The sequence below is a fragment of the Mercurialis annua genome, linkage group LG4 (genome assembly GCF_937616625.2).
Source record: "Mercurialis annua linkage group LG4, ddMerAnnu1.2, whole genome shotgun sequence".
Taxonomy (NCBI): Eukaryota; Viridiplantae; Streptophyta; class Magnoliopsida; order Malpighiales; family Euphorbiaceae; genus Mercurialis; species Mercurialis annua.
This window is the reverse complement of record NC_065573.1, coordinates 15177705-15194497: the sequence shown is the minus strand read 5'-3', so window position 1 is coordinate 15194497 and position 16793 is coordinate 15177705. Positions and strand designations below refer to the sequence as shown.

General features: G+C 39.4%; 1 pseudogene; it reads right to left on the bottom strand.

Moving 5' to 3' along the window:
* Positions 1 to 12368: 12368 nt before the first annotated feature.
* Positions 12369 to 12860, bottom strand: LOC126676193 (NAD(P)H-quinone oxidoreductase subunit J, chloroplastic-like; annotated as a pseudogene).
* Positions 12861 to 16793: the final 3933 nt, after the last annotated feature.

The window sequence follows — 16793 nt, the reverse complement described above, 5'->3', positions numbered from 1 at the left end:
CGACGGATGTCCAGGGAAGTGGATTCTCTCATCCAAGATGAAATTAAGCAGCTGGAAGGTGCCAAGTTTATTCGGGAAGCCCAATACACCGAATGGCTCTCTAATATCGTACTGGTGATGAAGAAAAACGGGAAGCTAAGAGTATGTGTGGATTTTCGAAACCTCAACTTAGCCACACCCAAAGACGAATACCCGATGCCGGTGGCCGATATGCTAATAGACAGGGCAGCAGGACACACGATACTCAGTTTCCTCGATGCGCATTCTGGATACAACCAAGTTCCAATCAGCAAGGAGGATATCTCCAAAACAGCTTTTCGATGCCCTGGGCCGATCGGAGCTTACGAATGGGTAGTGATGCCTTTCGGCTTGAAAAACGCGGGGGCAACATATCAGAGGGCGATGAACAAAATGTTCAGGGGCCTTGACTGCCTTGAAGTTTACATCGATGATGTCGTCATCAAATCAAATACCGGCGAAATCCATCTGGCCGACCTACGGAAAGGTTTCGAACGTATACGACGTAATGGGTTGAAGATGAATCCTCTTAAATGCGCATTCGGCGTTTCGGCCGGAAACTTCTTGGGTTTCTTGGTTCACCAGCGGGGAGTAGAAATAGATAAAAACAAAGCTAAGGTGATTATCAATGCTGAACCACCAAAAACCAAGAAGCAGCTCCAGAGGCTTATCGGACAGATCAATTTCCTTAGGAGATTCATAGCAAACACAGCGGGCCGACTTCGCAGCTGGAGTGTTCTGCTAAGAGGAAGAGAGACCGATGAGTGGACATGGACGGACGAGCAACAGAGGGTGTTCGATGATTTGAAAGGTTACTTGGCAAAACCTCCGGTTATGACCCCTCCAAAGCCGAATAAGCCATTATTACTATACCTATCGACTGCACACGAATCCCTAGGATGTATGCTCGCCCAAGAGGACGATGGGGTCGAGAGAGCAGTCTACTATTTAAGCCGAGGGCTGACGGAAACAGAAATTCGCTATACCGACATTGAAAAAATATGTCTATGCCTATACTTCACGTGCTGCAAGCTGCGATACTATATGTTGCCGGTCGTAGTGTACGTTTTGTCCCAAACCGATATCATTAAGTATATCTTATCAAAACCATACCTAAGGAATCGAATTGGAAAATGGGCGATTGCCATGTCCGAATTCACATTGGTGTATGTTCCCCAAAGAGCAGTAAAAGGACAAGTGTTGGCAGACTTCTTGGCCGATCACCCTGGTATTACCCTCAAGGAAGAAACAGTCACGTTCTTCGACATCGCCATATGGGAGATGTGGTTCGACGGGTCCAGGACAAGCCAGGGGGCAGGCGCGGGAGTACACATCGTCACACCCTTGGGGGCATCCTACCAGTTGTCATTCAGACTCCAGTTCGAATGTACCAACAATCAGGCAGAATATGAAGCCCTCATATTCGGAGTCGAGATTTTAGCCGAGCTGGGGGCAAAGGCGATCAGTGTAAAAGGAGATTCTTTGCTAGTCATTAAACAAGTGACAGGAGAATTCAAATGCGAGTCCGAGCTATTGGTAAGATATTGCAACAAGGCGAAGCACCTGTTCGAAGGCTTTCAAGATGCGAGGATAGAATACACAGAGAGGGCCGATAATAACGTCGCAAATGACCTCGCTCAGCACGGGAGCAAATACAAGGTGAACCTCCAGTTCCATGCAATAGAGAGGGAGACGCCGAATCTCCATACTGGGGGCATCACCATCAACGATAAGCAATTCTCCATCTACCAGCTGGATGTCATCCAAGATTGGAGGGACGAGCTCCTGAAGTGGTTCGAAAAACCAGACTCCACGAATAGAAGGTTGAGGACTTTAGCCCTGAATTACGTGGTGTTAGCCGTCGAATTATATAAGAAGGGCTTTGAAGGGCTACTCTTCAGATGCATCGGTCCAAAAGAGGCAATGCTTGCTATGGCCGAGGTACACGAAGGGATAGCGGGCGCTCACCAGGCGGACCCCAGAATGAGGTGGCTTATCCATAAATAAGGCTTTTATTGGCCGAAAATGGAACAAGACTGCATAAGATATGCCAAAGGTTGCGAAGCTTGTCAGAAATTCGGCCCAATACAACACGTCCCGGCCGAAGACCTGCACTCCATCATCAAGCCATGGCCATTCAGAGGATGGGCGGTCGACCTAATAGGGAAAGTATACCCCGGCTCGTCAGACGGTCACACTTTTGTGATTATCGCACTTGCTACTTCACCAAGTGGGTCGAAGCTAAACCTTTGAAGTCGCCGACACAAGAAGCAGTGATCAAGTTCTTCAAAGAATACATCGTCCACCGACACGGCTTGCCCGAGTCCATAACCACAGATCAAGGGACTATGTTCACAGGAGGCGATATAAGTTGGTGGGCTTCCCAAATGAAGATAAAAATGTTACATTCAACACCGTACTACGCTCAAGCCAACGGACAGGCCGAAGCCACCAACAAAGCTATCAAGCTTATAGTTCAAAAGATGATTGAAGAGAATCCAAGACAATGGCATGTGCTTTTATCGGAAGCCGTTTGGGCGAATAGAACCAGTCAGAAGTCGGCTACTGGAACCTCGCCGTTCCGATTGGTGTATGGGTATGATGCAATGCTGCCAATGGAGCTGACAGTCATGTCGACTCGTCGCCGATACCAGAGCCGACTGTCCAAGGACGACTACTTCGATAAAATGGTGATAGACGCTTTAGATCTTGACGAGGAACGATTAGCAACGTTGGATCACCTTGAAGCCCAGAAAAGAAGGGTCGAGAGGGCATACAACAAACGGGTAAAACGAAAAACATTTACGGTGGGCGACATAGTATGGAAGGTAGTCTTGCCTATCGGTCATAAAGATAATCGGCTTGGCAAATGGAGCCCAAATTGGGAAGGCCCCTTTATTGTAGTTAACAAGTTAGAGGGCGGTGCTTACTTGCTGGCGAACGTTGACGGAGAGGAGCATGACAGGGCAATCAACGGTCAGTTCCTAAAAAAGTATGTTCCTAGTTGCTGGGATGGCATCGACCGATGGCTGTTTGGGGCCGACGAAGAATAGACGCGGCTGCAAATTCTCACCAAACACCGAGTCAGGAGAAATGCTCGTTTTGTTTTTCCGGCGGCGTTTTTATATATTGCTTCTAGCCGATTATGCGAGATACTTCGGCTGTTTATTGTTACAGTTGAGTTTTTTCAACAGACGCTCCATTTTTTATATCGACCGACGGCTGTTGGGAGCCGACGAAGAATAGACGTAGCTGCAAATTCTCGCCGAAACTCCCTGAGCGGTTTAAACGCTCGTCCTATTACCGGCGGTGTTTTTATATGTTGTTTTTAGCCGATTATGCGAGACAATAGTGCATACTTCGGCTGTTTACTGTTTTAGTTGAATTTTTTCAACGGGCGCTCCGTTTTTCTCAACATTTATATGTAAAAATTAGTTATGAAATGAATTATTGCATATCGGGCCAATTACGGACCGATTATATAATAACAAGGCATATAAAAACAGTTCGAAATAGATTCATAAAAATCCAAAGAAATATTCGACCACCCGGCCGAGCTGCATAATACCAAATGTTCAAAACACAGAGACACGGCCCCTTGGCCGATCAATAAAGTGTGATTATGCGTGGGTTACAAACAAAAACAAAAAAAAGGAGAATTATAAACTGAAAAAGTTTGGAAATTATCAAAAATGGGAAAAACAAAGCCCCAATTCGCTCCGAATAGTGCTAAATTCCTTACGAGCCCCATCCACCTTCGGTGCCAGCTTTGAGATACTCCCCTTCAAAATGCTCCGGCACTTTCTGACATTGATGCCTTCGACCATGTCTTTGTCCATGCAGCTTTCAAGGTCTTTAATACCTTGCTCTTCGGCATCTAACTCAACCTTCATAGAGGCGATCTTATCCTGCAATTCTTTGGCCCGGGAGCGCCGATTCGTCAAGCTCGTGACGACCGTTTTCACATTTGTCTTCAGGGTTTCGAGCTTCTCTTTAGCTTCGGTTTCCTGGGCGAGAAGCTTTTCATATTCGGCTTGTGTAGCCAGCGAATCGTTGTATATCTTCTGAAAAGCTTCAAGAGATGCCGATAACCTCGTCACAACATCTCGGGCCTCCTCGCCGAGAACCTCCGAAGGGGCGTCAGATAAGGCCGCAGCAGTTTTCTTCAGCTTGGCAATCTCTTCAGGCGATTTGAATAGAAAAACGCCGAGGGTTTTCATCTGGGACATGACATTGAAATGGTCACCCCAATTTTCAGAGGGGTTGCTCGCCTCCAGAATAGTCGACCCATCTTCTGGGGGAATCGGCAGCTCGTCGTCACTATCAGAGTTCAGAAAGGCAGCCGCCTTCGCCGTCACATCGTCTTCCAGGGCAGGATCGGCGATCGGAATCTGCCATGATTGACCACAATAAAATATCAACTGCCAGGAAATGTAAAGATTATGAGAAAAAGCAGAAAAGTACCTTAGTAGCTGATTTCTTGGCCAGATTCTCGGACAGATTCAGCAACTCTGGGGCAAGGGGCGACAGCTTTTTAGGAACCTCCATGCTCGCCAAAATCTGAGCCGCAGTGGGAGTGCGTTGGGAGTTAGTCTCTGCCGAAGTCTGCGTGCATTCTGCTTCTCCGGCATGGAAACCTTCTGCTGTTTTCGTCTCGCCCTTGGAAGACGATTGAGCGCTGGCGGATGGAGTTGCCCGTTTGGAAGAATCTGAATTCTTGGGCGAAGAATCAAACAGGCGAGATCCTCTCGGCTCCACTTTCTGTTTCTTTGTCTTGGCTTCTTTAGGTGGCTTTTGTTTCGCTGGGCGTTTGGCTCTCGACCGTTTAGCTTCAGGTTCGTCGTCTCCATCAGTGTCGAATTTGTCATCCTTGTGCCATTTCGGCACGCCAACTGCAGAATTCATCCAAGTTGTAAGTACAATAAAAAAACGGTTTTAAAGACAGAAAAGAATGGATTACCTGGGATTCTGGTATAACCGACTCGGACCAATTCGGCTATAGCCTCGGCATCAGACGGACATCTAATACCAGTATAAGAAACTCTCTCACTATTAATGATCGGCTCGGATTTCTTGGTTTTCTTTTTGCGTTTTTTAATGGGAATGTTCGTGGACATGTTGCAACCGGTGGGCTCTTATATTTAAACTTAGGACGAATATGAGCTAGGAAAAACTCGTATGAGTACTTATGTTGGTATTTTTCTTCCCAGAGTTTTATCATTTTGTTTTCAAAATTACGTTTAGCTATTCGCCTATGTTTTTGCATTAAAAGGTTCATGCCTGGACGATCTAAGGGATCATACTTAAACTTGTAAAAACGTTCGAATTTAGCTATTTCGTAAAGGTGAAAAGTAATACCTTCATACTGGGGACGTTTCGGGGCCTGCAAAAGAAAGAGATCGGCATGAGTAGGAGTTCTTGACAAAGGAGGTAAAGAAAAATCGTGAAGAGAAAGGATTTCTTTCGGCGAAAGATCAAAGAAGGACTCTGTGACCGAAGCCCACCAGCTCTCATATTCAGGGGTAGTTTTAGGTTTAGATGAAGGACGAGACAGGTCTGGAATGGGGGGAAGATAAGCCTTATTAAGACGAATTATAAACTGGAGATCGGCATAGTTTTCTAAGGAAGCTTTATGGGTCCCGCGGTTATTGACGGAGATCAATAAAGGACAGGGAATGCCTTGGTTAAAACCGAATTGGCGAGACACATAGTTGGGGCAATACAACTCAATGCCACTCTGCTTATACTCCAGACCAGCGATCAAATTCCTGGCCTTTAGGTCACTTCCCCAGTACTGGCCACCTAGCCGAGTAGTTGGATGGGTTCGGATTTCTTCAGTATCCTCGCTATCCCAGCCGATCAGAAGCCATGATGGTGGGTACTTCATGGATAGGATTGGGCAGAACAACTCTGCCGCCCTCACCGAGTTGTTAAAAACTTCAAGAACATCCAAAACATGGCCGAGGCGAGTGCCAGAAGATATGAGAGAAAAGCCATTTAGCTCGGCTTTTATTGAGGGAACACTCTCAAATAGCTCTGGAAAATACATTGCTAGCCAAAGTTGGGCGACCCATAACGGACCTCCAGGGCATTTGAATATCCTTTTTTCAGCATGCGGGGCGATGTCATTGAGAGATCGGTATAAATGGGCGAGCAAGAATTCACCCAGGTTACATCTTCGACCTTCGGCCCAAGCTGCGGCGAGGACAAAGCTGTCTTGAGTTACCCTGAACGAAGCCGGGCATAGGATAAACTTGGAGATAAAGAAAGCCAAGAATGCTACGTGTTCTCGATCGTCGGGAACAGTATCCGTATCGCCCTGAAAAATGTTGATGTAAGGGCCGTAACTTCGTTGGGGCTTGGTTAACTTGAAGTTTGGTTCATCGGCTGAGAGGTTGGGCGAGATCCTTTCGCCAACTATTGGGATGTTTAGCATTACTGCCAAATCCAGAAGTGTGATGGTCATGGCGCCGAATTTAAAGCAGAAGCAGTTCACCGCGCTGGACCAGAAAAGAGATGCACCCATTATGTAGTGCTTGGCTATTGGGCGACTCGCCTTACAAAGACTAATCATGTCATATATTCCGACCTCGGTCCATATGTGTCCAAAGTGGGGTTTCAGTCTGTTTACCCAGGCTTGGTATCCTTTGTGTTCGACTGGCCAGTTTCAGAAAGTTGTGTTGAACCAGATGGACGACTGATGTGGGAGAGAGAAGCGTGGTGGGACTTCGTCATGATAGGGAGTAGCGATATCGCACAGGTGGCTCGGCGAGGTAAGAATAGGACCCACGCAGAGTTGGTTGTCCCCTGCGTCTACAATTACCTGGAATTCGGTATTCGGGGCAGCAGCACGGGTCTCGGCGATCTTGTCAACAACTTGAGTGGCGATAGTTTCTTGAGGAGCAGCCATGATAACTGCAAAGAATGAGAATACCTTAGTTAGGCGATCGCTAAAAAGGGGCGAGTCAGAATTAAAAGACGAAGAGCGAACACTTACCAGAGAAGACAGTAGATTGTTTGAACTTGCTGAAGAGAGAGAGAGAGAGCTTGATAAATGCAGAGAGAGTAGGTAAGTGAAGAAATGAGGTGATATTTTTCTTAAAAAAATAAAATTAGAGGTATCTGAGAGGTCGTGGGGCCAAGATGTGACATCGTGGGTGACAACTGGTGACGACGTGGCATGAAGGGGGTACCGAAAGGTCAATAGATGCGCACCCCTTTGAAAGAAAAGCGTGCAGACGGTTGGGCTTTAAAATTGGGCCAGGAGATTGAAAAAGAACAAGCCCGAAAATGAATGTTTCAAACTTGTTGGGGGCATTATTTACACCGGCCCAAAAGGGTGCTGAGTCAGGAGTTTCAAGTGGGCTTACAAGGGTGTCAGGCCCAAAAGAAAGCCTTTTTATTATTACCTTTTCTGTTTTATTAGGAGTTTGTAGCTCATTAGGAGTGATTTTCTTTTAGAGTCTTAGTCCTAGTTAAATTAGGAATCTTGATTATGAGGAGCTATATATAGCTCAGAGCTTCATTATTTTTGTATCAACAAATCAATCAATCAAAAACCAAGCCTAGTGCTTTTTATCTCGCAATCTCCGGATTGTTTTAATTTAGGAGTAGTTTTCGGTATTAATCTCGCCTGAGTTTATAACTCCCAGATTATTACTTGTTAGATCACGTGGTTAAGTGTTTTTAACCAAACAAGCCCTGTGAATATCTACATAGGTTCGTTAAAGTATCAAACCTCAAACCGATTCTGATTATAAATTCAAAGATTCGAGTCCGGAATATTTCCAGGCGAACAATTACCAAGCCAATCTCGAACCACAATACCCACACCGATACAATGCCTTCCATAAAACACAGTTGTGTCTGAATTAACCTTCAGCCAACCTTGAAGAGGCGCTTTCCACTAATTGTTGCCTTCGTCCCTTCCAATTTCTGCAAACCGGAGCTGAGCGGTTGCCATACTCGCTGCTTATTGTGAAGCTAGTTGATAGCAAGCCGATTCCACCACCGACTCAGCTGTTTCCTTCTTATTCTTCCAAACAATGTTATTTCTATTGAGCCATAAATTCCAGGAAACAAAGCTTGCTAGAGATTTCTCTTTCTCACCCAATCTCATTAGCCATTCTCTGCACTAGTCAATGATATTAACGGCTCAATTTTCAGCCATCGACAAACCAGCCAAGAGCCAACAATCAATCGCCATAGGACAATGACAAAAAAGATGAGCAGCAGATTCCACACCTGAGCAACAAATCATACACGTTGAGTTTATGAAAACTCGTCGCTCAACCAAAGCTTCTGCAATTGGGTGGTAATCTAAGCATACCCTCCATACAAAAGCTACGAAGGTGCAAAGGAGCTTTAAGACTCCATATATTTCCCCAGACTTCATCAGGTTGCAGAGATAAATTTCTATAAATGGTTTTATAGAAACTTCTAACTGAAAATCTGCATTTTGAATCCATTTTCCAGCTCCATCTATCATCAACATTTTGGTTACTTATCGGCACAATTAAAATTTGATTCACATCCTCTTTGTCAAACACGTCTTTCACCAAGTCCACGTCCCAATTATTACCATCAATGTCCAAGAGTTGATCACATGCATGAAGCAGATTAGGGGGCTGAACAGTTTTTATAAAACCTATCTCAAACTCGAGTAATCACGACGCATTCCAGACTTTCTTGCTCTTACCATTCCCCACCTGAACTCTCGCTCCCCTCTTCATACCCGACTGTGCCTCAAAGATATTTCTCGACACATAGCCAGGGTTAGCTCCTAATTTGGCTTCAAGAAAAAAGACATTTGGAAAGTACTTGGCTTTGAATAACAAAACTATAAGATTTTCTTTCTCATTCACTAACCTCCAAGCTTGCTTCGCTAACATTGCAACGTTAAACTCCCTCACTTTCTTGAAGCCCAAGCCATCAAATTTCTTCGGTATGCATAACTTCTCCCATCTTGCCCAATTAATTCCTTTCTTATTGAATTGATCTCTTCCCCACCAAAAAATATTTATCATCTGTTTAAGCTTGTCTTAAAGATCTCGTGAAATAAGAAAAACATTCATCACAAAATTCGGCATTGATTGAGCAACAGTTTTGATAAGAATTTCTTTTTCATCCCGGGATAAGAATTTAGAGTTCCAACTTCGTATATTACTCCAAATATGGTCTTTAATATAGCTAAAGACTTGCGTTTTAATTTTTCCCACCAAAGAAGGTAAGCCCAAATAAATTCTTTGCTTGTCCGCCTGCCCAACTGACATGATGCCACAAATAGCTTCCCTGTCCAAAGCCTCAGTATTACTACTAAATAGGATATTAGGTTTCTAAAGATTGACTTTCTGACCAGAGACCACCTCATGCCGGTTTAAAACCTCCTTAACCGCTTCCATTTCCTTCGACGTAGCTCGAAATAACAAAAAGCAATCGTCAGCAAAAACATAAGCGGCTAATGGATGGAGAACCACGGCAAATCACCTCTCCATGGATCCGCTCGACCCTCTCCATCTGATCCAGCATCAAACTCAAACCCTCAGCGCAAATAATAAATAAATAAGGAGACAACGGGTCTCCCTGTCTCAAACCTCTACTTGGCACAATAGGATCCATCTTGTAGTAATCGACAATGCTAGTATATCTGATCAACGAGATACAGCTCATAATAAGATTCACCCACCTGTTAGTGATATGCACTAGGTTAATCATGTTTGACCATGTATTGACTTTATCATTTTGTTATTTATTGATTGGCAGTTTTTATCATTTTATATTATGATTAAAATACTTGAATGGTTAATTTTTTCTAAGGTCATCAAGTATGTGACTTGATAGTAGAACCCTTAGGTTTTATAAAGAATTATATTCCATCTATCCCTAGTCTTAATAGTACATTGAGACTAGTATGATGATGACTGATGATTATATTTTACTAATCATGTATATGAGATTTAAAGTCAAATCATAGGTGCTATTTGAGAAATAAGGCACTAGATGACCCACCTTCAGAATACTACATAGATAACTGTCATAAGTAATTCTCATTACAGTTCTATTAGTATATACCTTTGACCTTGAAATCACCATGGATTTCTACATAGCTATTTCATATTTTGATAGTGTCTTATATTATCTTTAACAGGATAGTGAAATAGATTGTCATTGGATATGAACGTAACTATGTGAGAAATGTGAGTGATTGAGAAGGAATTTGTCCCTCATTTATTTGAGTAAGATATCTATGGGCCCCTTGAAGAAGATAAACTAAAGGAAATGCATGATCATGCTAAAAGAATTGATAAAGAGTTATCATTTTCAGTTTACTTAGAATCAGGAAACTAATGATTAAATATTAAAAGGATGATAGTACTATGCCTTATATTCAATCAGGATATCGAAAGACAAAGGGATTAAAATATTATTGTAATTGGTTAAATCAGATAATTGATATTCGTATAACTTGGGTAGTCATAATGTCTTGCTAGAGGCCACTTATGACTTGTATATAATAATAATAATAATAATTAATATATACATATGATTATCAAAAAGGAGTTTTTGATAAACATAAACTTATAAGAGTTATAATGAGATTGAAATACGAATTTGACTCAAACCCTAATATTGTTGTGTGCCTATAAATACACATTAAGCAATGGGTTTGTAAATCACGAAATTCATTATTCACTAAATTACTAAATAATTCGAAATTGCTTGTGAAGCAATAGTGCTAGCACACAAGCACTAGTTTTGGCTAAGGCCTGTTCGTGTGGATACTCGTAGAGGACGCGTTCTTTTGGAGGCGTTTCTGATCCGAGGCCAGGTATCACCAAAGTGAACCACCTACTTCCTTGCTACATTGCTGTTGGAATTCGACATACAAGTAAGTATTAATTATGTTACTAATCTATTTATTTGAATTACATGGATCTTTGTTTGGGTTTTTGATAAATTTTTAAAATTCCGCTGCGTTATGAACCTAGAAAACCCAACAGTGGTATTAGAGCCGCTTGTAATTTGATTGATTAGATTCTGAGTATATATGTGATATATGCTTATTGTATGTTCTGTTTTGAAAAAGGGGTTGTTTTTCGAAACTGTTTTGAAGGAATTATAATTCGTTTTAATTATACCTAAATCGTTTATGTGATTAAATTGTATGAAAACCAGTATGAAGAATTAATTTGATTAATCGTTTAATGTGATTAAACACTTCAAATATATTGTTCTAAATTAATATTACGTTTTAATTTGATTAAAGGTTAGTAGTATTAATTTTCATACGAATTGATAAGAAAAGGGGAAGCATATTAATTAAAATGTTTTTGAATAGGATTTGTAAACTGTTTATGAAACTGTTTTTAATTTTATTAGGAAAACTGTTTTTAATTTTATTAGGAAAACTATTTTTGAATAGGATTAGTAAACTGTTTATGAAATTGTTTTTAATTCTATTAGTAATTCTATTTTTGAATAAGATTACTTAACTGTTTGTGAAACTGTTGTTAATTCTATTAGTAAAACTGTGCTTAATTATGTTATGAACATAATTTATAAAACTGTGAACAATTCTGCTTTAAGCTGAATTAATGAAACTGTTGTTATTTAAGTGTGAAATAAATTGTTTATGATCAGTTTTTAAGATGCAGTTATTAGGGTTTTGGGGTTATTTTAATCTGTTTCGAACATATTAAAATAGACCGTAATCAATTAAGATAATTGATTTCGGATAAAGAAATGTTAATTCTGTTAAGTGTAACATGTGAGCCTAGCGGGACCACCGCGTGGGGCTCTGCCTTCGAGCCCCGCCAGGGGCGCTGCCCCTTGGACCCTGCTAAGGGCGCTGCCCCCAGAAGGGGCCCCGCCCCTTGGACCCCGCTGATACACCCCCATAAAGGACCGTTATCCTTTTTAACGCAGCGTGTTTTTGTCATGTATTTTATTTTAATACTTTAAATGATAATTATTAAATATGATTTAAATTATCATGAATAACATATTTATGTGATTGGTGTTAAATATGATTTAAAATAATAAAATACTATGTTTTAATGTTTATCTTATTGGTTATATGTTTTGCATGATTATTTTATATGTGATATGATAGGATAATTAAATAATATAAAAACAAACCCTTATTTAATATTGAGTCTTCAATATACCTCCCATTGTAGTAACACTTATCAAGACTTAGATTGCTATGTATAGGTTATGTTAAAGCATGATGTAAGTCATCTAAGTAAGATAAGATGGATAAAAATGATATCTGTGTGTTTAATTTGGTTAGACTTAACTAGGTTATCTAAACGGTTGGAAGACTAAAGATTAGTTTCTTATTATTTTATTCAATAAGCATCTTGTATTTCATAAATATTGGGAGCAATATAATCTTTACGTAAGGGCCACCCTATCCAACTTTCCGGCATTAAGATACATTTCAGACGCGGATGATTATCATAAAAGATTCCCAACATATCATAAGATTCCTTTCTTGAAAATCTGCACTTTTCCAAACCCAGAAAACAGAAGGAATTCTAGGATTCTTCCTTGGGGCAAATACCTTTACACATACTTCTTCTGGTTGATCTATACCATACTCTATTCTTGTAAGATGATATACGCTAGCTAACACCCCGCCCGACGCTACATCATAAGCACATTGCAACCGCAGATAATTGTAACGATACACATATAAAATGACAGCAATGGAATGCCAATCCGCGGGCTTGATTTGTAAAGTCTCTATTCCTTGGTAATCAAAACCCAAAGATCTATGAACTAGTCCGTGTTTGACTAGCCAAGCAGACAAACGACCCTGCATCTTTTTTTCCCTCCCTCGTTTTTTTATTTGTATATATTCGTATAATAATTTTTTTATTTGTATATATTTTGAATAATTCTTTTTTTGTAGAATATAAGTATTTCACATTCACGATGAAATTTATGAAAATTGGTTTGCCTTTTTTTTATTATTCTGTACAAAGGAGCTCTTCCTCTAACTTACTAATTCTTGGGACGATACTGACCTTTTTTTTATATTTGAAAAATGTTTCAGGGAGGATATTTGAAGTAGACGGCATGCTCATAGTATGAACAGTTTTTTGAAATTGTCAATATAACAAAATGGTATGATTAGAGTCGAAGAATCTTTCCGCCCTTCACGATTTGATAGATTTTTGTGATTTGTATATTCACTATTATCCATTCTAAGAATAATAAATAAAATAAAATTAATAAATTAATATTTAATAAATTAATAGATAATCAAAAAGAAAATAGAAGAACAAATAGAAATAATACAAAAGATTCTATCAATGGGTCTGCCAAAAAATAAGAAAATCAGGTTAACTTGATTTTCTTTCGCTTTCGTTCCAGTACATTAATTAACTCCGTGTTAAAATAAATAGGCGTATCTCTCTCTCACGCTAAACCAGTAATTTAACAAATGAGAAATTTAGATTTAGTAAGAGGGATAGGCATCAACAAGCTATCTAATTTCATTTTAAGAATTTGGTTTAGGGGACAAATAGAATCTTTTCATTACCGATTCGCTCTTGGATCTATGCTGAATTACTAAATACATGTATCAATCAAATGAATTTCGGTAGTGAATTCAATTAGGTTCAGCCTTGATAAATCCATTTGATTGATATTTATCAAATTCAATATTAATAAACTATTTTTTACCCATATTTACTAGTTTAGCCTATACTCCCTAGGTAAATCAAATCCTAAATGAACTACTAGGAATCTACTTACTATACTTACCTATATTTATTTATTACAATATACTTATGAATATTATTATCTAATTATTAGATAAGAGAATTATTAAATATTCAAAAAAATTAGATTATTCTAAATTCGAATTGAATTCGAATTTAGAATAAAATTCGAAATTCATATATAATATAAACTAATATAAATTAGAATAAGTATCTATTAGATAGAATATTAAAATTACATGTGATGTTAATATTCTATATTCAAGAATTGCATAAGATGTAAATGGTAAAGTGTTGTCTACCTAAATAACCACACTTAAAGTGATAAGTCAAGACTTACTTGAAGTAGGGTAAAATATGAATCTTGTCCCACTATTATTTTTCAAAATGTTGAAATTAATGTTAAGAGTTTTTATGAATATATATGCTGTGGAAATTTTATTGTGCCTTATATTAAATGATACTGTATATTTATTGTTGTAGAGATGGCTTCAAACACTACACATACTTTATCAGCTCGATCAATCCTTGAGAAGGATAAGCTCAATGGCACTAACTTTCTGGACTGGTACAGAAACCTAAGAATTGTTCTTAGACAAGAAAGAAAGGAATATATCCTTGATCAACCCCTCCCCGAGGAACCAGCTGCTGGTGCTACTAGAGCTCAAAGGGATGCTTAAACGAAGCATCTCAATGACTCTATCGATGTCACTTGCATTATGCTTGGATGCATGGAGAATGAGCTCCAAAAGCAAATGATGGAATTGGATGCGAACACCATGATTGCCGATCTCATGGAAATATTCCAAGAGAGAGCAAGAATTGAAAGGTTTAATACCATCAAGGATTTTCTTTCTTGCAAGTTGACTACTAGCGGCTCAGTCAGTCCTCATGTTTTGAAGATGAAAGGTCATCTTGAACATTTGGACAGGCTCGGTCTCACAATTGTCCAAGAGTTGGCTGTGGACATCGTTCTCCAATCTTTGCCTGAGGCTTATGATGGTTTCATCATGAACTTAAATATGCATAATATGGAGAAGACCATCACATAGTTGCATGATATGCTTCAAACTGCTGAAAAGAGCATCAAGAATGAAATCAAGGATGTTCTCATGGTGAACAAGGGAAAGGGTATGAAAAGGTCTAATAAGGGAAAGGGAAAGGCTTCTCAAGGCTTTAAGAAGTCTAAGCCAAAGTGCAAGCCCAAGACCAAGGATGAACCCAAAGCAAAACCACCAAAGGAAGGAACTTGCTTTTTCTGCAAGGAACCTGGTCATTGGAAAAGGAATTGCAAGAAATATTTGGATGATTTGAAGAAGAATAAGGGTAGTGAGACTACCACTTCAGGTATTCATGTTATAGAAATTAATCTTTCTACTTTTGATTCATGGGTATTAGATACTGGATCTGAATCTCACATTTGTACCAATGTGCAGGGTCTCAAAAGGAGTAGAAGTTTGACAAAAGGCGAAGTGGACCTACGAGTTGGCAATAGAGCAAGAGTTGCTGCTTTAGCTGTAGGGACTTATGGGTTATCTTTGCCTAGTGGACTTAATTTATCTTTGAATAACTGTTATTATGTACCTACCATGTGTAGGAATATTATTTCTGTTTCTTGTTTGGACAAGGATGGTTTTGAATTTATTATTACGAATAATAAATGCAGTATTTCGCTTAATGACATTATTTATGGATATGCTCCATGCAGTAGTGGTCTTTATATTTTGAATGTTGAAGACACTAATGAAAAATCAATCTATAATATCAATGCTAAGAAGTTTAAGTCAAATGATTTAAACGCTACTTATCTCTGGCATTGTCGTTTAGGGCATATAAATGAGAAACGCATTTCAAAGCTTCAAAGAGATGGACTTTTGAATTCATTTGATTATGAATCATTTGAAACATGTGAATCTTGTCTAGTGGGCAAAATGACAAAAACACCTTTTATTGGACAAGGTGAAAGAGCTAAAAGCTTATTGGGCCTTATACATACAGATGTATGTGGTCCATTAAGTACAAATGCTACATGTGGATTTCAGTACTTTATTACTTTTACTGATGATCTCAGTAGATATGGTTTTATTTATCTGATGAAACATAAATCCGAATCTTTTGAAAAGTTCAAAATATTTAAGAATGAAGTACAAAATCAACTTGGTAAAAATATTAAAATACTAAGATCTGATCGAGGTGGTGAATATTTAAGCCAAGAATTTATAAATCATCCAAGAGATTGTGGGATCATTTCTCAATTTACTCCACCTGGAACGCCACAATGAAATGGTGTGTCTGAACGGAGAAATCGAACTCTATTGGATATGGTTCGATCAATGATGAGTCGAACTAATCTTCCAATCTCATTTTGGGGTTATGCTTTAGAAACCGCTGCATTCATTTTGAATAGAGTTCCATCAAAGGCAATTGAAAAGACACCATATAAGATATGGACAGGAAAAACTCCTAGTTTGTCTTTTCTTAAGATTTGGGGATGTCAAGCTTATGTGAAGCGACTAATTTCAGATAAATTAGCACCCAAATCTGATAAATGCCTTTTTGTTGGATATTATAAAGAAACTAAAGATATTACTTCTACAATGCTTGTGAGAACAAAGTGTTTGTTGCTCGAAATGGTGTCTTTTTGGAAAGAGAATTTATTTCCAAAGGAACTAGTGGGAGTACAGTACAACTTGAAGAAATTCAAGAACCACAAAGTAGCATTGTACCAAGTATGGAACCTCAAATGAATCAACAGGCAATTGCTGAACCAGAACAAGTACGACAAGGCCAAAGGAGGTCTGATAGGACACGTCATAATCCTATGAGATATGGATTTCTCATTATTGAGAGCAATGATGTGATGATTGTGGATCAAGAAGAACCCACATCCTATCAAGAGGCCATAAATAGTCGTGACTCTGAAAAATAGCTCGAAGCCATGAGATCTGAAATGCAATCCATGTATGATAATCAAGTTTGGACCTTGATTGACCCAATGGATGGTGTAAAAACCATTGGGTGCAAATGGGTCTTCAAAATGAAGAC